Below are 23,820 nucleotides of genomic sequence, written 5' to 3'. Positions count from 1 at the left end.
CACTTTTTGCTGGAGTCTAGTTTGGCCTGTGTGGCCTTCAAATAGGATCTTTTCAGTTGCCCTGGCAGCTTACGGCCATACTACCCTGAAAACGCCCGATCTCGTCCGATCTCGGAAGCTAAGCAGGGGCGGGCCTGGTTAGTACTTGGATGGGAGACCGCCTGGGAATACCAGGTGCTGTAAGCTTTTTATGGTTTCTGCTCTTGCCTGACAGCAGAGGGCGCTGTTTGACACTTTTTGCTAGAGTCTAGTTTGGCCTGCGTCACCTTCAAATAGGATCTTTTCAGTTGACCTGGCAGCTTATGGCCATACTCCCCTCACAACGCCCGATCTCGTCCGACCTCGGAAGCTAAGCAGGGGCGGGCCTGTTTAATACTTGGATGGGAGACCGCCTGGGAATTCCAGGTGCTGTAAGCTTTTTATGGTTTCTGCTCTTGCCTGACAGCAGAGGGCGCTGTTTGACACTTTTTGCTGGAGTCTAGTTTGGCCTGTGTCGCCTTCAAATAGGATCTTTTCAGTTGCCCTGGCAGCTTACGGCCATACTACCCTGAAAACGCCCGATCTCGTCCGATCTCGGAAGCTAAGCAGGGGTGGGCCTGGTTAGTACTTGGATGGGAGACCGCCTGGGAATACCAGGTGCTGTAAGCTTTTTATAGTTTCTGCTCTTGCCTGACAGCAGAGGGCGCTGTTTGACACTTTTTGCTGGATCTAGTTTGGCCTGCGTCGACTTCAAATAAGATCTTTTCAGTTGTCCTGGCAGCTTACGGCCATACTACCCTGAAAACGCCCGATCTCGTCCGATCTCGGAAGCTAAGCAGGGGCGGGCGTGGTTAGTACTTGGATGGGAGACCGCCTGGGAATACCTGGTGCTGTAAGCTTTTTATGGTTTCTGCTCTTGCCTGACAGCAGAGGGCGCTGTTTGACACTTTTTGCTGGAGTCTAGTTTGGCCTGCGTCGCCTTCAAATAGGATCTTTTCAGTTGCCCTGGCAGCTTACGGCCATACTACCCTGAAAACGCCCGATCTCGTCGGACCTCGGAAGCTAAGCAGGGGCGGGCCTGGTTATTACTTGGATGGGAGACCGCCTGGGAATACCAGGTGCTGCAAGCTTTTTATGGTTTCTGCTCTTGCCTGACAGCAGAGGGCGCTGTTTGACACTTTTTGCTGGAGTCTATTTTGACCTGCGTCGCCTTCAAATAGGATCTTTTCAGTTGACCTGGCAGCTTTCGGCCATACTACCCTGAAAACGCCCGATCTCGGAAGCTAAGCAGGGGCGGGCCTGGTTAGTACTTGGATGGGAGACCGCCTGGGAATACCAGGTGCTGTAAGCTTTTTATGGTTTCTGCTCTTGCCTGACAGCAGAGGGCGCTGTTTGACACTTTTTGCTGGAGTCTAGTTTGGCCTGCGTCGCCTTCAAATAGGATCTTTTCAGTTGCCCTGGCAGCTTACGGCCATACTACCCTGAAAACGCCCGATCTCGTCGGACCTCGGAAGCTAAGCAGGGGCGGGCCTGGTTAGTACTTGGATGGGAGACCGCCTGGGAATACCAGGTGCTGCAAGCTTTTTATGGCTTCTGCTCTTGCCTGACAGCAGAGGCCGCTGTTTGACACTTTTTGCTGGAGTCTATTTTGGCCTGCGTCGCCTTCAAATAGGATCTTTTCAGTTGACCTGGCAGCTTTCGGCCATACTACCCTGAAAACGCCCGATCTCGGAAGCTAAGCAGGGGCGGGCCTGGTTAGTACTTGGATGGGAGACCGCCTGGGAATACCAGGTGCTGTAAGCTTTTTATGGTTTCTGCTCTTGCCTGACAGCAGAGGGCGCTGTTTGACACTTTTTGCTGGAGTCTAGTTTGGCCTGCGTCGCCTTCAAATAGGATCTTTTCAGTTGCCCTGGCAGCTTACGGCCATACTACCCTGAAAACGCCCGATCTCGTCCGATCTCGGAAGCTAAGCAGGGGCGGGCCTGGTTAGTACTTGGATGGGAGTCCGCCTGGGAATACCAGGTGCTGTAAGCTTTTTATAGTTTATGCTCTTGCCTGACAGCAGAGGGCGCTGTTTGACACTTTTTGCTGGAGTCTACTTTGGCCTGCGTCGCCTTCAAATAGGATCTCTTCAGTTGCCCTGGCAGCTTACGGCCATAGTACCCTGAAAACGCCCGATCTCGTCCGATCTCGGAGGCTAAGCAGGGGCGGGCCTGGTTAGTACTTGGATGGGAGACCGCCTGGGAATACCAGGTGCTGTAAGCTTTTTATGGTTTCTGCTCTTGCCTGACAGCAGAGGGCGCTGTTTGACACTTTTTGCTGGAGTCTAGTTTGGCCTGCGTCGCCTTCAAATAAGATCTTTTCAGTTGTCCTGGCAGCTTACGGCCATACTACCCTGAAAACGCCCGATCTCGGAAGCTAAGCAGGTGCGGGCCTGTTTAATACTTGGATGGGAGACCGCCTGGGAATTCCAGGTGCTGTAAGCTTTTTATGGTTTCTGCTCTTGCCTGACAGCAGAGGGCGCTGTTTGACACTTTTTGCTGGAGTCTAGTTTGGCCTGTGTGGCCTTCAAATAGGATCTTTTCAGTTGCCCTGGCAGCTTACGGCCATACTACCCTGAAAACGCCCGATCTCGTCCGATCTCGGAAGCTAAGCAGGGGCGGGCCTGGTTAGTACTTGGATGGGAGACCGCCTGGGAATACCAGGTGCTGTAAGCTTTTTATGGTTTCTGCTCTTGCCTGACAGCAGAGGGCGCTGTTTGACACTTTTTGCTGGAGTCTAGTTTGGCCTGCGTCACCTTCAAATAGGATCTTTTCAGTTGACCTGGCAGCTTATGGCCATACTCCCCTCACAACGCCCGATCTCGTCCGACCTCGGAAGCTAAGCAGTGGCGGGCCTGTTTAATACTTGGATGGGAGACCGCCTGGGAATTCCAGGTGCTGTAAGCTTTTTATGGTTTCTGCTCTTGCCTGACAGCAGAGGGCGCTGTTTGACACTTTTTGCTGGAGTCTAGTTTGGCCTGTGTCGCCTTCAAATAGAATCTTTTCAGTTGCCCTGGCAGCTTACGGCCATACTACCCTGAAAACGCCCGATCTCGTCCGATCTCGGAAGCTAAGCAGGGGTGGGCCTGGTTAGTACTTGGATGGGAGACCGCCTGGGAATACCAGGTGCTGTAAGTTTTTTATAGTTTCTGCTCTTGCCTGACAGCAGAGGGCGCTGTTTGACACTTTTTGCTGGATCTAGTTTGGCCTGCGTCGCCTTCAAATAAGATCTTTTCAGTTGTCCTGGCAGCTTACGGCCATACTACCCTGAAAACGCCCGATCTCGTCCGATCTCGGAAGCTAAGCAGGGGCGGGCGTGGTTAGTACTTGGATGGGAGACCGCCTGGGAATACCAGGTGCTGTAAGCTTTTTATGGTTTCTGCTCTTGCCTGACAGCAGAGGGCGCTGTTTGACACTTTTTGCTGGAGTCTAGTTTGGCCTGCGTCGCCTTCAAATAGGATCTTTTCAGTTGCCCTGGCAGCTTACGGCCATACTACCCTGAAAACGCCCGATCTCGTCGGACCTCGGAAGCTAAGCAGGGGCGGGCCTGGTTATTACTTGGATGGGAGACCGCCTGGGAATACCAGGTGCTGCAAGCTTTTTATGGTTTCTGCTCTTGCCTGACAGCAGAGGGCGCTGTTTGACACTTTTTGCTGGAGTCTATTTTGGCCTGCGTCGCCTTCAAATAGGATCTTTTCAGTTGACCTGGCAGCTTTCGGCCATACTACCCTGAAAACGCCCGATCTCGGAAGCTAAGCAGGGGCGGGCCTGGTTAGTACTTGGATGGGAGACCGCCTGGGAATACCAGGTGCTGTAAGCTTTTTATGGTTTCTGCTCTTGCCTGACAGCAGAGGGCGCTGTTTGACACTTTTTGCTGGAGTCTAGTTTGGCCTGCGTCGCCTTCAAATAGGATCTTTTCAGTTGCCCTGGCAGCTTACGGCCATACTACCCTGAAAACGCCCGATCTCGTCGGACCTCGGAAGCTAAGCAGGGGCGGGCCTGGTTAGTACTTGGATGGGAGACCGCCTGGGAATACCAGGTGCTGTAAGCTTTTTATGGTTTCTGCTCTTGCCTGACAGCAGAGGGCGCTGTTTGCCGCTTTTTGCTGGAGTCTAGTTTGGCCTGCGTCGCCTTCAAATAGGATCTTTTCAGTTGCCCTGGCAGCTTACGGCCATACTACCCTGAAAACGCCCGATCTCGTCCGATCTCGGAAGCTAAGCAGGGGCGGGCCTGGTTAGTACTTGGATGGGAGTCCGCCTGGGAGTACCAGGTGCTGTAAGCTTTTTATAGTTTATGCTCTTGCCTGACAGCAGAGGGCGCTGTTTGACACTTTTTGCTGGAGTCTAGTTTGGCCTGCGTCGCCTTCAAATAAGATCTTTTCAGTTGTTCTGGCAGCTTACGGCCATACTACCCTGAAAACGCCCGATCTCGTCAGATCTCGGAAGCTAAGCAGCGGCGGGCCTGGTTAGTACTTGGATGGGAGACCGCCTGGGAATACCAGGTGCTGTAAGCTTTTTATGGTTTCTGCTCTTGCCTGACAGCAGAGGGCGCTGTTTGACACTTTTTGCTGGAGTCTAATTTGGCCTGCGTCGCCTTCAAATAGGATCTTTTTAGTAGCCCTGGCAGCATACCGCCATACTACCTTGAAAACGCCCGATCTCGTCCGATCTCGGAAGCTAAGCAGGGGCGGGCCTGGTTAGTACTTGGATGGGAGACCGCCTGGAAAAACCAGGTGCTGTAAGCTTTTTATGGTTTCTGCTCTTGCCTGACAGCAGAGGGCGCTGTTTGACACTTTTTGCTGGAGTCTACTTTGGCCTGCGTCGCCTTCAAATAGGATCTCTTCAGTTGCCCTGGCAGCTTACGGCCATACTACCCTGAAAACGCCCGATCTCGTCCGATCTCGGAGGCTAAGCAGGGGCGGGCCTGGTTAGTACTTGGATGGGAGACCGCCTGGGAATACCAGGTGCTGTAAGCTTTTTATGGTTTCTGCTCTTGCCTGACAGCAGAGGGCGCTGTTTGACACTTTTTGCTGGAGTCTAGTTTGGCCTGCGTCGCCTTCAAATAAGATCTTTTCAGTTGTCCTGGCAGCTTACGGCCATACTACCCTGAAAACGCCCGATCTCGGAAGCTAAGCAGGGGCGGGCCTGTTTAATACTTGGATGGGAGACCGCCTGGGAATTCCAGGTGCTGTAAGCTTTTTATGGTTTCTGCTCTTGCCTGACAGCAGAGGGCGCTGTTTGACACTTTTTGCTGGAGTCTAGTTTGGCCTGTGTCGCCTTCAAATAGGATCTTTTCAGTTGCCCTGGCAGCTTACGGCCATACTACCCTGAAAACGCCCGATCTCGTCCGATCTCGGAAGCTAAGCAGGGGCGGGCCTGGTTAGTACTTGGATGGGAGTCCGCCTGGGAATACCAGGTGCTGTAAGCTTTTTATAGTTTATGCTCTTGCCTGACAGCAGAGGGCGCTGTTTGACACTTTTTGCTGGAGTCTAGTTTGGCCTGCGTCGCCTTCAAATAAGATCTTTTCAGTTGTCCTGGCAGCTTACGGCCATACTACCCTGAAAACGCCCGATCTCGTCAGATCTCGGAAGCTAAGCAGCGGCGGGCCGGGTTAGTACTTGGATGGGAGACCGCCTGGGAATACCAGGTGCTGTAAGCTTTTTATGGTTTCTGCTCTTGCCTGACAGCAGAGGGCGCTGTTTGACACTTTTTGCTGGAGTCTAATTTGGCCTGCGTCGCCTTCAAATAGGATCTTTTTAGTAGCCCTGGCAGCATACGGCCATACTACCTTGAAAACGCCCGATCTCGTCCGATCTCGGAAGCTAAGCAGGGGCGGGCCTGGTTAGTACTTGGATGGGAGGCCGCCTGGAAAAACCAGGTGCTGTAAGCTTTTTATGGTTTCTGCTCTTGCCTGACAGCAGAGGGCGCTGTTTGACACTTTTTGCTGGAGTCTACTTTGGCCTGCGTCGCCTTCAAATAGGATCTCTTCAGTTGCCCTGGCAGCTTACGGCCATACTACCCTGAAAACGCCCGATCTCGTCCGATCTCGGATGCTAAGCAGGGGCGGGCCTGGTTAGTACTTGGATGGGAGACCGCCTGGGAATACCAGGTGCTGTAAGCTTTTTATGGTTTCTGCTCTTGCCTGACAGCAGAGGGCGCTGTTTGACACTTTTTGCTGGAGTCTAGTTTGGCCTGCGTCGCCTTCAAATAAGATCTTTTCAGTTGTCCTGGCAGCTTACGGCCATACTACCCTGAAAACGCCCGATCTCGGAAGCTAAGCAGGTGCGGGCCTGTTTAATACTTGGATGGGAGACCGCCTGGGAATTCCAGGTGCTGTAAGCTTTTTATGGTTTCTGCTCTTGCCTGACAGCAGAGGGCGCTGTTTGACACTTTTTGCTGGAGTCTAGTTTGGCCTGTGTGGCCTTCAAATAGGATCTTTTCAGTTGCCCTGGCAGCTTACGGCCATACTACCCTGAAAACGCCCGATCTCGTCCGATCTCGGAAGCTAAGCAGGGGCGGGCCTGGTTAGTACTTGGATGGGAGACCGCCTGGGAATACCAGGTGCTGTAAGCTTTTTATGGTTTCTGCTCTTGCCTGACAGCAGAGGGCGCTGTTTGACACTTTTTGCTGGAGTCTAGTTTGGCCTGCGTCACCTTCAAATAGGATCTTTTCAGTTGACCTGGCAGCTTATGGCCATACTCCCCTCACAACGCCCGATCTCGTCCGACCTCGGAAGCTAAGCAGGGGCGGGCCTGTTTAATACTTGGATGGGAGACCGCCTGGTAATTCCAGGTGCTGTAAGCTTTTTATGGTTTCTGCTCTTGCCTGACAGCAGAGGGCGCTGTTTGACACTTTTTGCTGGAGTCTAGTTTGGCCTGTGTCGCCTTCAAATAGGATCTTTTCAGTTGCCCTGGCAGCTTACGGCCATACTACCCTGAAAACGCCCGATCTCGTCCGATCTCGGAAGCTAAGCAGGGGTGGGCCTGGTTAGTACTTGGATGGGAGACCGCCTGGGAATACCAGGTGCTGTAAGCTTTTTATAGTTTCTGCTCTTGCCTGACAACAGAGGGCGCTGTTTGACACTTTTTGCTGGATCTAGTTTGGCCTGCGTCGCCTTCAAATAAGATCTTTTCAGTTGTCCTGGCAGCTTACGGCCATACTACCCTGAAAACGCCCGATCTCGTCCGATCTCGGAAGCTAAGCAGGGGCGGGCGTGGTTAGTACTTGGATGGGAGACCGCCTGGGAATACCTGGTGCTGTAAGCTTTTTATGGTTTCTGCTCTTGCCTGACAGCAGAGGGCGCTGTTTGACACTTTTTGCTGGAGTCTAGTTTGGCCTGCGTCGCCTTCAAATAGGATCTTTTCAGTTGCCCTGGCAGCTTACGGCCATACTACCCTGAAAACGCCCGATCTCGTCGGACCTCGGAAGCTAAGCAGGGGCGGGCCTGGTTATTACTTGGATGGGAGACCGCCTGGGAATACCAGGTGCTGCAAGCTTTTTATGGTTTCTGCTCTTGCCTGACAGCAGAGGGCGCTGTTTGACACTTTTTGCTGGAGTCTATTTTGACCTGCGTCGCCTTCAAATAGGATCTTTTCAGTTGACCTGGCAGCTTTCGGCCATACTACCCTGAAAACGCCCGATCTCGGAAGCTAAGCAGGGGCGGGCCTGGTTAGTACTTGGATGGGAGACCGCCTGGGAATACCAGGTGCTGTAAGCTTTTTATGGTTTCTGCTCTTGCCTGACAGCAGAGGGCGCTGTTTGACACTTTTTGCTGGAGTCTAGTTTGGCCTGCGTCGCCTTCAAATAGGATCTTTTCAGTTGCCCTGGCAGCTTACGGCCATACTACCCTGAAAACGCCCGATCTCGTCGGACCTCGGAAGCTAAGCAGGGGCGGGCCTGGTTAGTACTTGGATGGGAGACCGCCTGGGAATACCAGGTGCTGCAAGCTTTTTATGGCTTCTGCTCTTGCCTGACAGCAGAGGGCGCTGTTTGACACTTTTTGCTGGAGTCTATTTTGGCCTGCGTCGCCTTCAAATAGGATCTTTTCAGTTGACCTGGCAGCTTTCGGCCATACTACCCTGAAAACGCCCGATCTCGGAAGCTAAGCAGGGGCGGGCCTGGTTAGTACTTGGATGGGAGACCGCCTGGGAATACCAGGTGCTGTAAGCTTTTTATGGTTTCTGCTCTTGCCTGACAGCAGAGGGCGCTGTTTGACACTTTTTGCTGGAGTCTAGTTTGGCCTGCGTCGCCTTCAAATAGGATCTTTTCAGTTGCCCTGGCAGCTTACGGCCATACTACCCTGAAAACGCCCGATCTCGTCCGATCTCGGAAGCTAAGCAGGGGCGGGCCTGGTTAGTACTTGGATGGGAGTCCGCCTGGGAATACCAGGTGCTGTAAGCTTTTTATAGTTTATGCTCTTGCCTGACAGCAGAGGGCGCTGTTTGACACTTTTTGCTGGAGTCTAGTTTGGCCTGCGTCGCCTTCAAATAAGATCTTTTCAGTTGTCCTGGCAGCTTACGGCCATACTACCCTGAAAACGCCCGATCTCGTCAGATCTCGGAAGCTAAGCAGCGGCGGGCCTGGTTAGTACTTGGATGGGAGACCGCCTGGGAATTCCAGGTGCTGTAAGCTTTTTATGGTTTCTGCTCTTGCCTGACAGCAGAGGGCGCTGTTTGACACTTTTTGCTGGAGTCTAGTTTGGCCTGTGTCGCCTTCAAATAGGATCTTTTCAGTTGCCCTGGCAGCTTACGGCCATACTACCCTGAAAACGCCCGATCTCGTCCGATCTCGGAAGCTAAGCAGGGGCGGGCCTGGTTAGTACTTGGATGGGAGTCCGCCTGGGAATACCAGGTGCTGTAAGCTTTTTATAGTTTATGCTCTTGCCTGACAGCAGAGGGCGCTGTTTGACACTTTTTGCTGGAGTCTAGTTTGGCCTGCGTCGCCTTCAAATAAGATCTTTTCAGTTGTCCTGGCAGCTTACGGCCATACTACCCTGAAAACGCCCGATCTCGTCAGATCTCGGAAGCTAAGCAGCGGCGGGCCTGGTTAGTACTTGGATGGGAGACCGCCTGGGAATACCAGGTGCTGTAAGCTTTTTATGGTTTCTGCTCTTGCCTGACAGCAGAGGGCGCTGTTTGACACTTTTTGCTGGAGTCTAATTTGGCCTGCGTCGCCTTCAAATAGGATCTTTTTAGTAGCCCTGGCAGCATACGGCCATACTACCTTGAAAACGCCCGATCTCGTCCGATCTCGGAAGCTAAGCAGGGGCGGGCCTGGTTAGTACTTGGATGGGAGGCCGCCTGGAAAAACCAGGTGCTGTAAGCTTTTTATGGTTTCTGCTCTTGCCTGACAGCAGAGGGCGCTGTTTGACACTTTTTGCTGGAGTCTACTTTGGCCTGCGTCGCCTTCAAATAGGATCTCTTCAGTTGCCCTGGCAGCTTACGGCCATACTACCCTGAAAACGCCCGATCTCGTCCGATCTCGGAAGCTAAGCAGGGGTGGGCCTGGTTAGTACTTGGATGGGAGACCGCCTGGGAATACCAGGTGCTGTAAGTTTTTTATAGTTTCTGCTCTTGCCTGACAGCAGAGGGCGCTGTTTGACACTTTTTGCTGGATCTAGTTTGGCCTGCGTCGCCTTCAAATAAGATCTTTTCAGTTGTCCTGGCACCTTACGGCCATACTACCCTGAAAACGCCCGATCACTGATTGGTGATTGAGTGCAGGTGAGAGTGTGAGCAAACAAGAGGCAACCCTGAGTGTGTACTCCCTGTCTTCCGATTTCTTTTGAAGAATTTTTTCCAAATTTCCGCCTAAAACGTAATACTTGTACGAAGCAACCCCACGCCCCCACCACCACCAACCGCGGCTGGGGGGGGTGGGTGTCAAATGATGCCGGGGCCTATAAGAGGGAAAATGGAGCGAGCAGAGAAGAAAAGCGTGGACGAGACAACAAATGCAGACAACAAGTATGAAAGACAATTAACAGTGGCAGTGGAAGTAGTAGGACAGGAAAAAGTAACGATGATGGAGATATGTAAGAAAATTAGAGAAGAATGTGGACGAGTGGTGGGATGCCGCCAAAAATCCCTGACAAAATTCGAAGTTACTACAGAAGACAAAAAAGGAAAGGACCGTCTGCTGGACGGCATCACATTGAAGACCAATAAGATTATAGCGTCAGAAATTCGTAATGACGAGCTCGTCGTCTCGTTCCTTGGCCTTCCAGTGTACATTGAAGATGAGGTGATCCTGAAGAAGCTGGAGGAATGGGGAGTTCAGGCAGTGTCCACCATCAGAAGGCGCATGTGGCCAGGCACCGACATTGCAGACGGAACACGCTACCTAAAGGTGCGCTTCAACGAAAAAGTCCGCTCCCTACCATTTGCAACTAAGTTTGAGACCCTCGAGGGGGAAGAACACTTTCGGGTGCTACACGACCGCCAGAGGAAGGTATGCAGATTGTGCATCCAGCCCGGCCACATTATCCGAGATTGCCCGGAGTTTAAGTGCTTTAAATGTGGCGAGCAAGGCCACTACGCCAGAGAGTGTGAGGAGAATGAAAGGGGCGATCGCGGCCCATTGCCGATGCAGGCTGAGGCGGTGCTGGGGGGCGGCTTGACAGCAGAGGCGGAGATGCTGGTTGTGGGAGCGCTGGAGAGAGACATGGAAACGCCGGCAGCTACAGTGCTAAGTGAAGGAGAAGAAAAGAGAATGGAGAGGATGCCAACGCCAATGGAGGTGGCAGCGGCGGCGACGATGACAGCAGCAACGGCAGCTGCGGTGACAGCGACGGCGGCTGCGGTGACAGAGACGGTGGCGGAGGAGGCGGCTGAGGCTGAGGCGGCAGCGACAACGGCAGCGACAACGGCGGCGGCTGAGGCGGCTGAGGCGGCAGCGACGACGGCGGCGGCTGAGGCGGCGGCGGCTGAGGCGGCAGCGACGACGACGACTGAGGCAGCAGCGATGACGACGACGGCGGCCGAGGCGGCAGCGACGACGACGACAACACCAGCGACGAAGACGAGGAGAACGGCGGGAGCGGTGACAAAAGCGGAAACAGGGAACGACGGAGCAAAAGCAGGCCCCAGCACGGCGAGGGACGACGACGGGGGCGACGAAGCCACAGGCAGGTGGGAGGAAATGGGCGACCTTTCGAGCCCGGATGAAATGGAGATCCAACAGCTTAAAAGTTACAAGAGGAAAAAAGAGAGAAAACTGTATAGAATGTAAGGTAGATAATTCCCACCCACAAAAGATAATGAACGCCGTGACAATTTCAAATTTAAACATAAACGGCGTCAGAAATATGAACAAACTTGAAAGAGCACTACACAGACTAGACGCGGACATAGTATGCTTGCAAGAGACAAGATGGACAAACGAACTCCTCCCGGAAATACGAAAGAGATGGACAGGGCCGATATTCGTTAACAACAAGACACAAAAGTCATGCGGCGTAGCCATACTCCTAAAAGAGAACTGCGTTGAAAATGCGGTCCAAATACAAACAAACAGCGAAGGAAGAGCGCTAATTGTAGACTTCATGCGGGCCAAAATAAAATACAGGTTGATAAACATCTACGCATCGAATAATGAAATCGAAAGGAAGGCTTTCTTCGAATGGCTGGGCCCCTTATGCATACCAAACACGCTGCTGGTAGGGGACTTTAACGTACGCTGCACCAGGATGGACGCTTGCAGCGCCTCCACCTTCAAACCCGATGTCTCCCGAGCAGCCCTACTCAGCCTGCTAAAAGACAAAAACCTTGTTGACGTGTGGAGGAACGACAACCCCAACCAAAGAGGGTATACAAGGAAACAGGTGGTGCGGAAAAAACTGAAACAGAGTAGAATAGACCTGTGTATTGCAAAGGAAGAAATTATAGGACATGTACGCGAACTGAAGTGGGAGTTTACAGAATTAAGCGACCACGCTATCATGACATTAACCTTAGGGCCCAAAGGGGAGGGGAAGGGCGGGGGAACCTGGTGCCTCAACTCCTCGCTAGTACAAGACCCGGCATACAAAAATAAGATAACCACCCTGCTCCAAAGTGAACTTGTGCAGGAGTTGATGGAGGACGATGCCATCCAAGGATGGGAGACGATAAAGACTTTCATCAAAAAGCAGAGCATAAAATTTGCCAAACGGAAAAAGCAAATAGACAACGAAAACAGAGTAATGCTGGAAAGCAAAATAGCAATAGAGGAAAAAAAGATAGAAGAAATACCAAAATATAACATCGAAAAATACATCCAATTAAAAAAGGAATTGGCCGTATACGAAAAAGAAAGGTGCGAAGGCGCAATCATCAGAAGTAAAGCGCTTTGGGCAGCAAAGGGCGAAAAGTACACCAGTTTCTTCTTAAACCTTGAGAAAGAAAAACAGAGGAAAATGTACATAAAACAACTAGAAGACAAAAAGGGCCAAACAACCTCAGATTTTGTTGAAATCCTCGAAATCACGAGAGACTACTATGCAGACCTCTTCACAGGAGGCCAAATCAACGAACAAAGCGCAGATGAGATCATAGAAAGAGTCACCGCAAAGGTGACCGAGGCCGGAAGACGCGCCTGTGAAAGAGACATACGCATAGCGGATATAGAAAAAGCAATTAAAGAACTGCAGCCCCGCAAAAGTCCCGGAAGCGACGGCCTTACGGCCGAATTGTACAAAGCATTCACCGTTACGCTGGCACCCATGCTGCACAAAGTATACCAACGCATGGAGGAGAGGGGAGAGATGCCGACCTCTATGGCCACGGGCATCATCACCCTCATCCACAAAAAAGGCGACAGGGAAAAACTAGAGAACTACAGGCCAATAAGCCTGCTAAATGTGGATTATAAAATACTCGCCAAAGTGTTAGCAAACAGGCTAAAAGGAGTCTTAAAAGAAATTATCTCACCCACCCAGGCGTACAGTGTGCCGGGAAGAGATATCACAGACACAGTGAGAACCGTGCAAAACGTGGTGGAACACATGAAGGAAGAAAGCGGGATAGTGATCAGCCTAGACTTGAATAAAGCCTTCGACAGGGTGGAGCACCCTTTCATATGGAAGACGATGCAAAAAGTAGGGGTGGGCAAAAGGATGCTACGATGGCTGCAGCTGCTGTACGGGCAGGCGAGAAGTTGCGTGAAAATAAATGGCACAATGACAGACACCTTCCCCCTGACGAGATCGGTGAGACAAGGCTGCCCGCTATCCGCCCCGCTATTCACCATTGCGGTAGAACCCCTCGCCGCTCTCATAAAAACCACCAGAGAAATAAAGGGAGTGGCGATACCGGGAGGAGGGCGGAGCGTCATCCACCAATACGCGGATGACACAACCCTGACTCTGAAAGACGCCGAGGATGTGCGCAATGCAATGGGATGCGTGGAAAAATACGGGAGGGCAGCGGGCGCAAAAATTAATATGGACAAGTCCGAGATTTTATACATCGGCAACTTTGAGGGACAGAAATGCGATCTGCCGTTTAAGGAGGCACAAGACTGCATAAAGATCATCGGCATATATATAGGCGCAAACGACAAACAAGTGACCAACTTGACATGGACGGGAACCTTAAACAAGATCAAACAGACCGTAAACAGATGGAGAGCACGAAAGCTGACCCTAAAAGGGAGGGTGGTCATCATAAACTCTCTGTTAATGTCCAAACTGGTATATGCCCTGGGAGTGGTGAGCCTGCCCCAGTGGGCAGCGGCCGAAGCAGAGAGAACCATATGCGACTTCCTGTGGGAGGGGAAAGGCGTGCGCATTGCACAAAAAACCCTGATAGGACAGTATAAAGAGGGCGGGCTAAAACTGGTGGACTTACAGACCAAAAAAGCGGCAATCAGAACCAGGATGGTGATAAAATATTTGCAGGGAGAAACAGACTGTGGGTGGAAGCCCTTCTTCCGAGAGACCCTCTTCAAATATGGACGGTGTGGGCAATACAGCCTACTGATGGACCTGAGAGGGAGGCTGCACGAGGGCACCCCCACCTTCTTTAAAGAAGTCATGGAGGCCTGGGGTAGGCTTGTGCATGACTTTGTGTACACAAACCACACAAAAAACAAAGTGATGAGCCAGCCGGTCTTTCAAAACCCCCAGATCGTAAAGGAAGGAAAAGTACTGTATAACAAAGTCTTCTTTTCAGCAGGACTAAGACAAATTAAAGACTTTGTATATGAGGTCATACCGGGCTTCCTGAGGGAGCAAGCCATTATAGACAGTGTACACGAATATGACGATGAAATACCGGAAAGAACAATAAAGAACGAATACAATAAAATAAAGATGGCCATCCCAAAAGCTTGGCAAAGGCACATAAATAGCCAAGAAACAGGTAAAGAAAAAGATGAGCTACCTGGAATTATGCTAAAAACCAAAGAAAAAGAGATCAACATAGAAACATGCACAGTGAAAACACTCTATTGGGCCCTTGTGAGCAAGGCCTTTAAAAGGCCAACCGCTGAGCTCCTCTGGCCGAAAGTGTTCAGCCACATAAAAGGACAGGACATATGGATGATGGGAAACTGTAAATACAACAATCAGGAATGCGCCGACCTGGACTTCAAAATAAAACATAATAGGATATACACAAACGAAGTAATACACCAAATCAATAAAAACGTAGGAAGGGAGTGTAATGTGTGCGGCAGCGAGGTGGAAAGCCTGCTGCACTTATTTGTGAACTGTAAAGAACTGAATGTATTTGTGGACAGACTAAAAGGTACAATGGAGAGGAATTGGAAAAGCGACTTCACCCGAACCGTGAGATGGAAGGAAGAACTCCTGCTCGGCCACAGAGGAGGCCAGCAAGGGGTGAACATCAACCTATGGAACTTCATGTTGAGCCACGCCAGGTACGCTATCTGGATGAGGCGGAACCTTGCAAAGTTCGAAAAAAAAAAAATATCCGTATGGACATATTTTGAAGCTATTGTAAGGAGGGATGTGTCATTATGCCGGACCGCTGACCAAGAAAAGTTTGAGAGCTCCTTCATAGAAGGGAGCGGTCTGATCTTGATAGCAGACAATAACAAAATTGTGTTCAACCTATAGGAGAGGGAAAACAAACAAAAAAAAACTCTCAACCTACAGGAGGGGAAGGAAAAAAAAAAAAAAAAAAAAAAAAAAAAATCTTGGACAAACAGGCTGTGCCTGGACTGAGAGTTGTCAATGTGGACGTGTAATAACATGAAAGAATGGTATAATTGTGTATATAGTATGTTGATGTATGCATATCTGTGACGTACTGTGGTATGTTCAATAATAAAAAAAAAAAAAAAAAAAAAAAAAACGCCCGATCTCGGAAGCTAAGCAGGGGCGGACCTGGTTAGTACTTGGATGGGAGACCGCCTGGGAATACCAGGTGCTGTAAGCTTTTTATGGTTTCTGCTCTTGCCTGACAGCAGAGGGCGCTGTTTGACACTTTTTGCTGGAGTCTAGTTTGGCCTGCGTCGCCTTCAAATAGGATCTTTTCAGTTGCCCTGGCAGCTTACGGCCATACTACCCTGAAAACGCCCGATCTCGTCGGACCTCGGAAGCTAAGCAGGGGCGGGCCTGGTTAGTACTTGGATGGGAGACCGCCTGGGAATACCAGGTGCTGCAAGCTTTTTATGGCTTCTGCTCTTGCCTGACAGCAGAGGGCGCTGTTTGACACTTTTTGCTGGAGTCTATTTTGGCCTGCGTCGCCTTCAAATAGGATCTTTTCAGTTGACCTGGCAGCTTTCGGCCATACTACCCTGAAAACGCCCGATCTCGGAAGCTAAGCAGGGGCGGGCCTGGTTAGTACTTGGATGGGAGACCGCCTGGGAATACCAGGTGCTGCAAGCTTTTTATGGTTTCTGCTCTTGCCTGACAGCAGAGGGCGCTGTTTGACACTTTTTGCTGGAGTCTATTTTGACCTGCGTCGCCTTCAAATAGGATCTTTTCAGTTGACCTGGCAGCTTTCGGCCATACTACCCTGAAAACGCCCGATCTCGGAAGCTAAGCAGGGGCGGGCCTGGTTAGTACTTGGATGGGAGACCGCCTGGGAATACCAGGTGCTGTAAGCTTTTTATGGTTTCTGCTCTTGCCTGACAGCAGAGGGCGCTGTTTGACACTTTTTGCTGGAGTCTAGTTTGGCCTGCGTCGCCTTCAAATAGGATCTTTTCAGTTGCCCTGGCAGCTTACGGCCATACTACCCTGAAAACGCCCGATCTCGTCCGATCTCGGAAGCTAAGCAGGGGCGGGCCTGGTTAGTACTTGGATGGGAGTCCGCCTGGGAATACCAGGTGCTGTAAGCTTTTTATAGTTTATGCTCTTGCCTGACAGCAGAGGGCGCTGTTTGACACTTTTTGCTGGAGTCTAGTTTGGCCTGCGTCGCCTTCAAATAAGATCTTTTCAGTTGTCCTGGCAGCTTACGGCCATACTACCCTGAAAACGCCCGATCTCGTCAGATCTCGGAAGCTAAGCAGCGGCGGGCCTGGTTAGTACTTGGATGGGAGACCGCCTGGGAATTCCAGGTGCTGTAAGCTTTTTATGGTTTCTGCTCTTGCCTGACAGCAGAGGGCGCTGTTTGACACTTTTTGCTGGAGTCTAGTTTGGCCTGCGTCGCCTTCAAATAGGATCTTTTTAGTAGCCCTGGCAGCATACGGCCATACTACCTTGAAAACGCCCGATCTCGTCCGATCTCGGAAGCTAAGCAGGGGCGGGCCTGGTTAGTACTTGGATGGGAGGCCGCCTGGAAAAACCAGGTGCTGTAAGCTTTTTATGGTTTCTGCTCTTGCCTGACAGCAGAGGGCGCTGTTTGACACTTTTTGCTGGAGTCTACTTTGGCCTGCGTCGCCTTCAAATAGGATCTCTTCAGTTGCCCTGGCAGCTTACGGCCATACTACCCTGAAAACGCCCGATCTCGTCCGATCTCGGAAGCTAAGCAGGGGTGGGCCTGGTTAGTACTTGGATGGGAGACCGCCTGGGAATACCAGGTGCTGTAAGTTTTTTATAGTTTCTGCTCTTGCCTGACAGCAGAGGGCGCTGTTTGACACTTTTTGCTGGATCTAGTTTGGCCTGCGTCGCCTTCAAATAAGATCTTTTCAGTTGTCCTGGCACCTTACGGCCATACTACCCTGAAAACGCCCGATCACTGATTGGTGATTGAGTGCAGGTGAGAGTGTGAGCAAACAAGAGGCAACCCTGAGTGTGTACTCCCTGTCTTCCGATTTCTTTTGAAGAATTTTTTCCAAATTTCCGCCTAAAACGTAATACTTGTACGAAGCAACCCCACGCCCCCACCACCACCAACCGCGGCTGGGGGGGGTGGGTGTCAAATGATGCCGGGGCCTATAAGAGGGAAAATGGAGCGAGCAGAGAAGAAAAGCGTGGACGAGACAACAAATGCAGACAACAAGTATGAAAGACAATTAACAGTGGCAGTGGAAGTAGTAGGACAGGAAAAAGTAACGATGATGGAGATATGTAAGAAAATTAGAGAAGAATGTGGACGAGTGGTGGGATGCCGCCAAAAATCCCTGACAAAATTCGAAGTTACTACAGAAGACAAAAAAGGAAAGGACCGTCTGCTGGACGGCATCACATTGAAGACCAATAAGATTATAGCGTCAGAAATTCGTAATGACGAGCTCGTCGTCTCGTTCCTTGGCCTTCCAGTGTACATTGAAGATGAGGTGATCCTGAAGAAGCTGGAGGAATGGGGAGTTCAGGCAGTGTCCACCATCAGAAGGCGCATGTGGCCAGGCACCGACATTGCAGACGGAACACGCTACCTAAAGGTGCGCTTCAACGAAAAAGTCCGCTCCCTACCATTTGCAACTAAGTTTGAGACCCTCGAGGGGGAAGAACACTTTCGGGTGCTACACGACCGCCAGAGGAAGGTATGCAGATTGTGCATCCAGCCCGGCCACATTATCCGAGATTGCCCGGAGTTTAAGTGCTTTAAATGTGGCGAGCAAGGCCACTACGCCAGAGAGTGTGAGGAGAATGAAAGGGGCGATCGCGGCCCATTGCCGATGCAGGCTGAGGCGGTGCTGGGGGGCGGCTTGACAGCAGAGGCGGAGATGCTGGTTGTGGGAGCGCTGGAGAGAGACATGGAAACGCCGGCAGCTACAGTGCTAAGTGAAGGAGAAGAAAAGAGAATGGAGAGGATGCCAACGCCAATGGAGGTGGCAGCGGCGGCGACGATGACAGCAGCAACGGCAGCTGCGGTGACAGCGACGGCGGCTGCGGTGACAGAGACGGTGGCGGAGGAGGCGGCTGAGGCTGAGGCGGCAGCGACAACGGCAGCGACAACGGCGGCGGCTGAGGCGGCTGAGGCGGCAGCGACGACGGCGGCGGCTGAGGCGGCGGCGGCTGAGGCGGCAGCGACGACGACGACTGAGGCAGCAGCGATGACGACGACGGCGGCCGAGGCGGCAGCGACGACGACGACAACACCAGCGACGAAGACGAGGAGAACGGCGGGAGCGGTGACAAAAGCGGAAACAGGGAACGACGGAGCAAAAGCAGGCCCCAGCACGGCGAGGGACGACGACGGGGGCGACGAAGCCACAGGCAGGTGGGAGGAAATGGGCGACCTTTCGAGCCCGGATGAAATGGAGATCCAACAGCTTAAAAGTTACAAGAGGAAAAAAGAGAGAAAACTGTATAGAATGTAAGGTAGATAATTCCCACCCACAAAAGATAATGAACGCCGTGACAATTTCAAATTTAAACATAAACGGCGTCAGAAATATGAACAAACTTGAAAGAGCACTACACAGACTAGACGCGGACATAGTATGCTTGCAAGAGACAAGATGGACAAACGAACTCCTCCCGGAAATACGAAAGAGATGGACAGGGCCGATATTCGTTAACAACAAGACACAAAAGTCATGCGGCGTAGCCATACTCCTAAAAGAGAACTGCGTTGAAAATGCGGTCCAAATACAAACAAACAGCGAAGGAAGAGCGCTAATTGTAGACTTCATGCGGGCCAAAATAAAATACAGGTTGATAAACATCTACGCATCGAATAATGAAATCGAAAGGAAGGCTTTCTTCGAATGGCTGGGCCCCTTATGCATACCAAACACGCTGCTGGTAGGGGACTTTAACGTACGCTGCACCAGGATGGACGCTTGCAGCGCCTCCACCTTCAAACCCGATGTCTCCCGAGCAGCCCTACTCAGCCTGCTAAAAGACAAAAACCTTGTTGACGTGTGGAGGAACGACAACCCCAACCAAAGAGGGTATACAAGGAAACAGGTGGTGCGGAAAAAACTGAAACAGAGTAGAATAGACCTGTGTATTGCAAAGGAAGAAATTATAGGACATGTACGCGAACTGAAGTGGGAGTTTACAGAATTAAGCGACCACGCTATCATGACATTAACCTTAGGGCCCAAAGGGGAGGGGAAGGGCGGGGGAACCTGGTGCCTCAACTCCTCGCTAGTACAAGACCCGGCATACAAAAATAAGATAACCACCCTGCTCCAAAGTGAACTTGTGCAGGAGTTGATGGAGGACGATGCCATCCAAGGATGGGAGACGATAAAGACTTTCATCAAAAAGCAGAGCATAAAATTTGCCAAACGGAAAAAGCAAATAGACAACGAAAACAGAGTAATGCTGGAAAGCAAAATAGCAATAGAGGAAAAAAAGATAGAAGAAATACCAAAATATAACATCGAAAAATACATCCAATTAAAAAAGGAATTGGCCGTATACGAAAAAGAAAGGTGCGAAGGCGCAATCATCAGAAGTAAAGCGCTTTGGGCAGCAAAGGGCGAAAAGTACACCAGTTTCTTCTTAAACCTTGAGAAAGAAAAACAGAGGAAAATGTACATAAAACAACTAGAAGACAAAAAGGGCCAAACAACCTCAGATTTTGTTGAAATCCTCGAAATCACGAGAGACTACTATGCAGACCTCTTCACAGGAGGCCAAATCAACGAACAAAGCGCAGATGAGATCATAGAAAGAGTCACCGCAAAGGTGACCGAGGCCGGAAGACGCGCCTGTGAAAGAGACATACGCATAGCGGATATAGAAAAAGCAATTAAAGAACTGCAGCCCCGCAAAAGTCCCGGAAGCGACGGCCTTACGGCCGAATTGTACAAAGCATTCACCGTTACGCTGGCACCCATGCTGCACAAAGTATACCAACGCATGGAGGAGAGGGGAGAGATGCCGACCTCTATGGCCACGGGCATCATCACCCTCATCCACAAAAAAGGCGACAGGGAAAAACTAGAGAACTACAGGCCAATAAGCCTGCTAAATGTGGATTATAAAATACTCGCCAAAGTGTTAGCAAACAGGCTAAAAGGAGTCTTAAAAGAAATTATCTCACCCACCCAGGCGTACAGTGTGCCGGGAAGAGATATCACAGACACAGTGAGAACCGTGCAAAACGTGGTGGAACACATGAAGGAAGAAAGCGGGATAGTGATCAGCCTAGACTTGAATAAAGCCTTCGACAGGGTGGAGCACCCTTTCATATGGAAGACGATGCAAAAAGTAGGGGTGGGCAAAAGGATGCTACGATGGCTGCAGCTGCTGTACGGGCAGGCGAGAAGTTGCGTGAAAATAAATGGCACAATGACAGACACCTTCCCCCTGACGAGATCGGTGAGACAAGGCTGCCCGCTATCCGCCCCGCTATTCACCATTGCGGTAGAACCCCTCGCCGCTCTCATAAAAACCACCAGAGAAATAAAGGGAGTGGCGATACCGGGAGGAGGGCGGAGCGTCATCCACCAATACGCGGATGACACAACCCTGACTCTGAAAGACGCCGAGGATGTGCGCAATGCAATGGGATGCGTGGAAAAATACGGGAGGGCAGCGGGCGCAAAAATTAATATGGACAAGTCCGAGATTTTATACATCGGCAACTTTGAGGGACAGAAATGCGATCTGCCGTTTAAGGAGGCACAAGACTGCATAAAGATCATCGGCATATATATAGGCGCAAACGACAAACAAGTGACCAACTTGACATGGACGGGAACCTTAAACAAGATCAAACAGACCGTAAACAGATGGAGAGCACGAAAGCTGACCCTAAAAGGGAGGGTGGTCATCATAAACTCTCTGTTAATGTCCAAACTGGTATATGCCCTGGGAGTGGTGAGCCTGCCCCAGTGGGCAGCGGCCGAAGCAGAGAGAACCATATGCGACTTCCTGTGGGAGGGGAAAGGCGTGCGCATTGCACAAAAAACCCTGATAGGACAGTATAAAGAGGGCGGGCTAAAACTGGTGGACTTACAGACCAAAAAAGCGGCAATCAGAACCAGGATGGTGATAAAATATTTGCAGGGAGAAACAGACTGTGGGTGGAAGCCCTTCTTCCGAGAGACCCTCTTCAAATATGGACGGTGTGGGCAATACAGCCTACTGATGGACCTGAGAGGGAGGCTGCACGAGGGCACCCCCACCTTCTTTAAAGAAGTCATGGAGGCCTGGGGTAGGCTTGTGCATGACTTTGTGTACACAAACCACACAAAAAACAAAGTGATGAGCCAGCCGGTCTTTCAAAACCCCCAGATCGTAAAGGAAGGAAAAGTACTGTATAACAAAGTCTTCTTTTCAGCAGGACTAAGACAAATTAAAGACTTTGTATATGAGGTCATACCGGGCTTCCTGAGGGAGCAAGCCATTATAGACAGTGTACACGAATATGACGATGAAATACCGGAAAGAACAATAAAGAACGAATACAATAAAATAAAGATGGCCATCCCAAAAGCTTGGCAAAGGCACATAAATAGCCAAGAAACAGGTAAAGAAAAAGATGAGCTACCTGGAATTATGCTAAAAACCAAAGAAAAAGAGATCAACATAGAAACATGCACAGTGAAAACACTCTATTGGGCCCTTGTGAGCAAGGCCTTTAAAAGGCCAACCGCTGAGCTCCTCTGGCCGAAAGTGTTCAGCCACATAAAAGGACAGGACATATGGATGATGGGAAACTGTAAATACAACAATCAGGAATGCGCCGACCTGGACTTCAAAATAAAACATAATAGGATATACACAAACGAAGTAATACACCAAATCAATAAAAACGTAGGAAGGGAGTGTAATGTGTGCGGCAGCGAGGTGGAAAGCCTGCTGCACTTATTTGTGAACTGTAAAGAACTGAATGTATTTGTGGACAGACTAAAAGGTACAATGGAGAGGAATTGGAAAAGCGACTTCACCCGAACCGTGAGATGGAAGGAAGAACTCCTGCTCGGCCACAGAGGAGGCCAGCAAGGGGTGAACATCAACCTATGGAACTTCATGTTGAGCCACGCCAGGTACGCTATCTGGATGAGGCGGAACCTTGCAAAGTTCGAAAAAAAAAAAATATCCGTATGGACATATTTTGAAGCTATTGTAAGGAGGGATGTGTCATTATGCCGGACCGCTGACCAAGAAAAGTTTGAGAGCTCCTTCATAGAAGGGAGCGGTCTGATCTTGATAGCAGACAATAACAAAATTGTGTTCAACCTATAGGAGAGGGAAAACAAACAAAAAAAAACTCTCAACCTACAGGAGGGGAAGGAAAAAAAAAAAAAAAAAAAAAAAAAAAAATCTTGGACAAACAGGCTGTGCCTGGACTGAGAGTTGTCAATGTGGACGTGTAATAACATGAAAGAATGGTATAATTGTGTATATAGTATGTTGATGTATGCATATCTGTGACGTACTGTGGTATGTTCAATAATAAAAAAAAAAAAAAAAAAAAAAAAAACGCCCGATCTCGGAAGCTAAGCAGGGGCGGACCTGGTTAGTACTTGGATGGGAGACCGCCTGGGAATACCAGGTGCTGTAAGCTTTTTATGGTTTCTGCTCTTGCCTGACAGCAGAGGGCGCTGTTTGACACTTTTTGCTGGAGTCTAGTTTGGCCTGCGTCGCCTTCAAATAGGATCTTTTCAGTTGCCCTGGCAGCTTACGGCCATACTACCCTGAAAACGCCCGATCTCGTCGGACCTCGGAAGCTAAGCAGGGGCGGGCCTGGTTAGTACTTGGATGGGAGACCGCCTGGGAATACCAGGTGCTGCAAGCTTTTTATGGCTTCTGCTCTTGCCTGACAGCAGAGGGCGCTGTTTGACACTTTTTGCTGGAGTCTATTTTGGCCTGCGTCGCCTTCAAATAGGATCTTTTCAGTTGACCTGGCAGCTTTCGGCCATACTACCCTGAAAACGCCCGATCTCGGAAGCTAAGCAGGGGCGGGCCTGGTTAGTACTTGGATGGGAGACCGCCTGGGAATACCAGGTGCTGCAAGCTTTTTATGGTTTCTGCTCTTGCCTGACAGCAGAGGGCGCTGTTTGACACTTTTTGCTGGAGTCTATTTTGACCTGCGTCGCCTTCAAATAGGATCTTTTCAGTTGACCTGGCAGCTTTCGGCCATACTACCCTGAAAACGCCCGATCTCGGAAGCTAAGCAGGGGCGGGCCTGGTTAGTACTTGGATGGGAGACCGCCTGGGAATACCAGGTGCTGTAAGCTTTTTATGGTTTCTGCTCTTGCCTGACAGCAGAGGGCGCTGTTTGACACTTTTTGCTGGAGTCTAGTTTGGCCTGCGTCGCCTTCAAATAGGATCTTTTCAGTTGCCCTGGCAGCTTACGGCCATACTACCCTGAAAACGCCCGATCTCGTCCGATCTCGGAAGCTAAGCAGGGGCGGGCCTGGTTAGTACTTGGATGGGAGTCCGCCTGGGAATACCAGGTGCTGTAAGCTTTTTATAGTTTATGCTCTTGCCTGACAGCAGAGGGCGCTGTTTGACACTTTTTGCTGGAGTCTAGTTTGGCCTGCGTCGCCTTCAAATAAGATCT

General features: G+C 50.6%; 38 non-coding genes and 15 pseudogenes across 38 annotated transcripts; all 53 read left to right on the top strand.

Annotated features, from left to right (window-relative positions):
• Positions 1–67: 67 nt before the first annotated feature.
• On the top strand, positions 68–186 carry LOC131134018 (5S ribosomal RNA). Its single transcript, XR_009131289.1, has one exon. It is a non-coding gene; the product is annotated as a 5S ribosomal RNA (ribosomal RNA).
• Positions 187–298: 112 nt separating this feature from the next.
• On the top strand, positions 299–417 carry LOC131133339 (5S ribosomal RNA; annotated as a pseudogene).
• A 112-nt stretch (positions 418–529) lies between these two features.
• Positions 530–648, top strand: LOC131133670 (5S ribosomal RNA). Its single transcript, XR_009130951.1, has one exon. It is a non-coding gene; the product is annotated as a 5S ribosomal RNA (ribosomal RNA).
• Positions 649–759: 111 nt separating this feature from the next.
• LOC131134011 (5S ribosomal RNA) lies at positions 760–878 on the top strand. The gene has a single exon (XR_009131282.1). It is a non-coding gene; the product is annotated as a 5S ribosomal RNA (ribosomal RNA).
• Positions 879–990: 112 nt separating this feature from the next.
• On the top strand, positions 991–1,109 carry LOC131133200 (5S ribosomal RNA). Its single transcript, XR_009130780.1, has one exon. It is a non-coding gene; the product is annotated as a 5S ribosomal RNA (ribosomal RNA).
• Positions 1,110–1,221: 112 nt separating this feature from the next.
• Positions 1,222–1,330, top strand: LOC131133403 (5S ribosomal RNA; annotated as a pseudogene).
• Positions 1,331–1,442: 112 nt separating this feature from the next.
• Positions 1,443–1,561, top strand: LOC131132966 (5S ribosomal RNA). The gene has a single exon (XR_009130548.1). It is a non-coding gene; the product is annotated as a 5S ribosomal RNA (ribosomal RNA).
• Positions 1,562–1,673: 112 nt separating this feature from the next.
• On the top strand, positions 1,674–1,782 carry LOC131133401 (5S ribosomal RNA; annotated as a pseudogene).
• Positions 1,783–1,894: 112 nt separating this feature from the next.
• Positions 1,895–2,013, top strand: LOC131133746 (5S ribosomal RNA). The gene has a single exon (XR_009131024.1). It is a non-coding gene; the product is annotated as a 5S ribosomal RNA (ribosomal RNA).
• A 112-nt stretch (positions 2,014–2,125) lies between these two features.
• Positions 2,126–2,244, top strand: LOC131133007 (5S ribosomal RNA). Its single transcript, XR_009130592.1, has one exon. It is a non-coding gene; the product is annotated as a 5S ribosomal RNA (ribosomal RNA).
• Positions 2,245–2,356: 112 nt separating this feature from the next.
• On the top strand, positions 2,357–2,465 carry LOC131133584 (5S ribosomal RNA; annotated as a pseudogene).
• Positions 2,466–2,577: 112 nt separating this feature from the next.
• LOC131134006 (5S ribosomal RNA) lies at positions 2,578–2,696 on the top strand. The gene has a single exon (XR_009131277.1). It is a non-coding gene; the product is annotated as a 5S ribosomal RNA (ribosomal RNA).
• Positions 2,697–2,808: 112 nt separating this feature from the next.
• Positions 2,809–2,927, top strand: LOC131133443 (5S ribosomal RNA; annotated as a pseudogene).
• A 112-nt stretch (positions 2,928–3,039) lies between these two features.
• LOC131133668 (5S ribosomal RNA) lies at positions 3,040–3,158 on the top strand. The gene has a single exon (XR_009130949.1). It is a non-coding gene; the product is annotated as a 5S ribosomal RNA (ribosomal RNA).
• Positions 3,159–3,269: 111 nt separating this feature from the next.
• LOC131133986 (5S ribosomal RNA) lies at positions 3,270–3,388 on the top strand. The gene has a single exon (XR_009131258.1). It is a non-coding gene; the product is annotated as a 5S ribosomal RNA (ribosomal RNA).
• A 112-nt stretch (positions 3,389–3,500) lies between these two features.
• On the top strand, positions 3,501–3,619 carry LOC131133199 (5S ribosomal RNA). The gene has a single exon (XR_009130779.1). It is a non-coding gene; the product is annotated as a 5S ribosomal RNA (ribosomal RNA).
• A 112-nt stretch (positions 3,620–3,731) lies between these two features.
• On the top strand, positions 3,732–3,840 carry LOC131133400 (5S ribosomal RNA; annotated as a pseudogene).
• A 112-nt stretch (positions 3,841–3,952) lies between these two features.
• On the top strand, positions 3,953–4,071 carry LOC131133830 (5S ribosomal RNA). The gene has a single exon (XR_009131107.1). It is a non-coding gene; the product is annotated as a 5S ribosomal RNA (ribosomal RNA).
• Positions 4,072–4,183: 112 nt separating this feature from the next.
• On the top strand, positions 4,184–4,302 carry LOC131133882 (5S ribosomal RNA). The gene has a single exon (XR_009131159.1). It is a non-coding gene; the product is annotated as a 5S ribosomal RNA (ribosomal RNA).
• A 112-nt stretch (positions 4,303–4,414) lies between these two features.
• On the top strand, positions 4,415–4,533 carry LOC131133979 (5S ribosomal RNA). Its single transcript, XR_009131252.1, has one exon. It is a non-coding gene; the product is annotated as a 5S ribosomal RNA (ribosomal RNA).
• Positions 4,534–4,645: 112 nt separating this feature from the next.
• LOC131133258 (5S ribosomal RNA) lies at positions 4,646–4,764 on the top strand. The gene has a single exon (XR_009130835.1). It is a non-coding gene; the product is annotated as a 5S ribosomal RNA (ribosomal RNA).
• A 112-nt stretch (positions 4,765–4,876) lies between these two features.
• Positions 4,877–4,995, top strand: LOC131133842 (5S ribosomal RNA). The gene has a single exon (XR_009131119.1). It is a non-coding gene; the product is annotated as a 5S ribosomal RNA (ribosomal RNA).
• A 112-nt stretch (positions 4,996–5,107) lies between these two features.
• Positions 5,108–5,216, top strand: LOC131133461 (5S ribosomal RNA; annotated as a pseudogene).
• A 112-nt stretch (positions 5,217–5,328) lies between these two features.
• LOC131133745 (5S ribosomal RNA) lies at positions 5,329–5,447 on the top strand. Its single transcript, XR_009131023.1, has one exon. It is a non-coding gene; the product is annotated as a 5S ribosomal RNA (ribosomal RNA).
• Positions 5,448–5,559: 112 nt separating this feature from the next.
• On the top strand, positions 5,560–5,678 carry LOC131133943 (5S ribosomal RNA). Its single transcript, XR_009131217.1, has one exon. It is a non-coding gene; the product is annotated as a 5S ribosomal RNA (ribosomal RNA).
• A 112-nt stretch (positions 5,679–5,790) lies between these two features.
• On the top strand, positions 5,791–5,909 carry LOC131133167 (5S ribosomal RNA). The gene has a single exon (XR_009130748.1). It is a non-coding gene; the product is annotated as a 5S ribosomal RNA (ribosomal RNA).
• A 112-nt stretch (positions 5,910–6,021) lies between these two features.
• Positions 6,022–6,140, top strand: LOC131133813 (5S ribosomal RNA). Its single transcript, XR_009131089.1, has one exon. It is a non-coding gene; the product is annotated as a 5S ribosomal RNA (ribosomal RNA).
• Positions 6,141–6,252: 112 nt separating this feature from the next.
• LOC131133583 (5S ribosomal RNA) lies at positions 6,253–6,361 on the top strand (annotated as a pseudogene).
• A 112-nt stretch (positions 6,362–6,473) lies between these two features.
• LOC131133994 (5S ribosomal RNA) lies at positions 6,474–6,592 on the top strand. Its single transcript, XR_009131266.1, has one exon. It is a non-coding gene; the product is annotated as a 5S ribosomal RNA (ribosomal RNA).
• A 112-nt stretch (positions 6,593–6,704) lies between these two features.
• On the top strand, positions 6,705–6,823 carry LOC131133451 (5S ribosomal RNA; annotated as a pseudogene).
• A 112-nt stretch (positions 6,824–6,935) lies between these two features.
• LOC131133658 (5S ribosomal RNA) lies at positions 6,936–7,054 on the top strand. Its single transcript, XR_009130939.1, has one exon. It is a non-coding gene; the product is annotated as a 5S ribosomal RNA (ribosomal RNA).
• A 111-nt stretch (positions 7,055–7,165) lies between these two features.
• Positions 7,166–7,284, top strand: LOC131134010 (5S ribosomal RNA). The gene has a single exon (XR_009131281.1). It is a non-coding gene; the product is annotated as a 5S ribosomal RNA (ribosomal RNA).
• A 112-nt stretch (positions 7,285–7,396) lies between these two features.
• Positions 7,397–7,515, top strand: LOC131133198 (5S ribosomal RNA). The gene has a single exon (XR_009130778.1). It is a non-coding gene; the product is annotated as a 5S ribosomal RNA (ribosomal RNA).
• A 112-nt stretch (positions 7,516–7,627) lies between these two features.
• LOC131133399 (5S ribosomal RNA) lies at positions 7,628–7,736 on the top strand (annotated as a pseudogene).
• A 112-nt stretch (positions 7,737–7,848) lies between these two features.
• LOC131132964 (5S ribosomal RNA) lies at positions 7,849–7,967 on the top strand. Its single transcript, XR_009130546.1, has one exon. It is a non-coding gene; the product is annotated as a 5S ribosomal RNA (ribosomal RNA).
• A 112-nt stretch (positions 7,968–8,079) lies between these two features.
• LOC131133398 (5S ribosomal RNA) lies at positions 8,080–8,188 on the top strand (annotated as a pseudogene).
• A 112-nt stretch (positions 8,189–8,300) lies between these two features.
• LOC131133744 (5S ribosomal RNA) lies at positions 8,301–8,419 on the top strand. Its single transcript, XR_009131022.1, has one exon. It is a non-coding gene; the product is annotated as a 5S ribosomal RNA (ribosomal RNA).
• Positions 8,420–8,531: 112 nt separating this feature from the next.
• LOC131134023 (5S ribosomal RNA) lies at positions 8,532–8,650 on the top strand. The gene has a single exon (XR_009131294.1). It is a non-coding gene; the product is annotated as a 5S ribosomal RNA (ribosomal RNA).
• A 112-nt stretch (positions 8,651–8,762) lies between these two features.
• LOC131133743 (5S ribosomal RNA) lies at positions 8,763–8,881 on the top strand. Its single transcript, XR_009131021.1, has one exon. It is a non-coding gene; the product is annotated as a 5S ribosomal RNA (ribosomal RNA).
• A 112-nt stretch (positions 8,882–8,993) lies between these two features.
• LOC131133978 (5S ribosomal RNA) lies at positions 8,994–9,112 on the top strand. Its single transcript, XR_009131251.1, has one exon. It is a non-coding gene; the product is annotated as a 5S ribosomal RNA (ribosomal RNA).
• Positions 9,113–9,224: 112 nt separating this feature from the next.
• Positions 9,225–9,343, top strand: LOC131133166 (5S ribosomal RNA). Its single transcript, XR_009130747.1, has one exon. It is a non-coding gene; the product is annotated as a 5S ribosomal RNA (ribosomal RNA).
• A 112-nt stretch (positions 9,344–9,455) lies between these two features.
• LOC131133667 (5S ribosomal RNA) lies at positions 9,456–9,574 on the top strand. Its single transcript, XR_009130948.1, has one exon. It is a non-coding gene; the product is annotated as a 5S ribosomal RNA (ribosomal RNA).
• Positions 9,575–15,511: 5,937 nt separating this feature from the next.
• LOC131132963 (5S ribosomal RNA) lies at positions 15,512–15,630 on the top strand. The gene has a single exon (XR_009130545.1). It is a non-coding gene; the product is annotated as a 5S ribosomal RNA (ribosomal RNA).
• A 112-nt stretch (positions 15,631–15,742) lies between these two features.
• Positions 15,743–15,851, top strand: LOC131133441 (5S ribosomal RNA; annotated as a pseudogene).
• A 112-nt stretch (positions 15,852–15,963) lies between these two features.
• LOC131133397 (5S ribosomal RNA) lies at positions 15,964–16,072 on the top strand (annotated as a pseudogene).
• A 112-nt stretch (positions 16,073–16,184) lies between these two features.
• LOC131133742 (5S ribosomal RNA) lies at positions 16,185–16,303 on the top strand. Its single transcript, XR_009131020.1, has one exon. It is a non-coding gene; the product is annotated as a 5S ribosomal RNA (ribosomal RNA).
• A 112-nt stretch (positions 16,304–16,415) lies between these two features.
• LOC131134022 (5S ribosomal RNA) lies at positions 16,416–16,534 on the top strand. The gene has a single exon (XR_009131293.1). It is a non-coding gene; the product is annotated as a 5S ribosomal RNA (ribosomal RNA).
• A 112-nt stretch (positions 16,535–16,646) lies between these two features.
• Positions 16,647–16,765, top strand: LOC131133165 (5S ribosomal RNA). Its single transcript, XR_009130746.1, has one exon. It is a non-coding gene; the product is annotated as a 5S ribosomal RNA (ribosomal RNA).
• A 112-nt stretch (positions 16,766–16,877) lies between these two features.
• On the top strand, positions 16,878–16,996 carry LOC131133666 (5S ribosomal RNA). The gene has a single exon (XR_009130947.1). It is a non-coding gene; the product is annotated as a 5S ribosomal RNA (ribosomal RNA).
• A 5,937-nt stretch (positions 16,997–22,933) lies between these two features.
• Positions 22,934–23,052, top strand: LOC131132962 (5S ribosomal RNA). The gene has a single exon (XR_009130544.1). It is a non-coding gene; the product is annotated as a 5S ribosomal RNA (ribosomal RNA).
• A 112-nt stretch (positions 23,053–23,164) lies between these two features.
• LOC131133440 (5S ribosomal RNA) lies at positions 23,165–23,273 on the top strand (annotated as a pseudogene).
• Positions 23,274–23,385: 112 nt separating this feature from the next.
• On the top strand, positions 23,386–23,494 carry LOC131133396 (5S ribosomal RNA; annotated as a pseudogene).
• A 112-nt stretch (positions 23,495–23,606) lies between these two features.
• Positions 23,607–23,725, top strand: LOC131133741 (5S ribosomal RNA). Its single transcript, XR_009131019.1, has one exon. It is a non-coding gene; the product is annotated as a 5S ribosomal RNA (ribosomal RNA).
• The last annotated feature ends 95 nt before the right edge of the window (positions 23,726–23,820 follow it).

This window comes from Doryrhamphus excisus, chromosome 7 (genome assembly GCF_030265055.1).
Source record: "Doryrhamphus excisus isolate RoL2022-K1 chromosome 7, RoL_Dexc_1.0, whole genome shotgun sequence".
Classification (NCBI taxonomy): domain Eukaryota; kingdom Metazoa; phylum Chordata; class Actinopteri; order Syngnathiformes; family Syngnathidae; genus Doryrhamphus; species Doryrhamphus excisus.
Note: the sequence above shows the minus strand (reverse complement) of the source record. Positions and strands in the feature narration are given on the sequence as shown.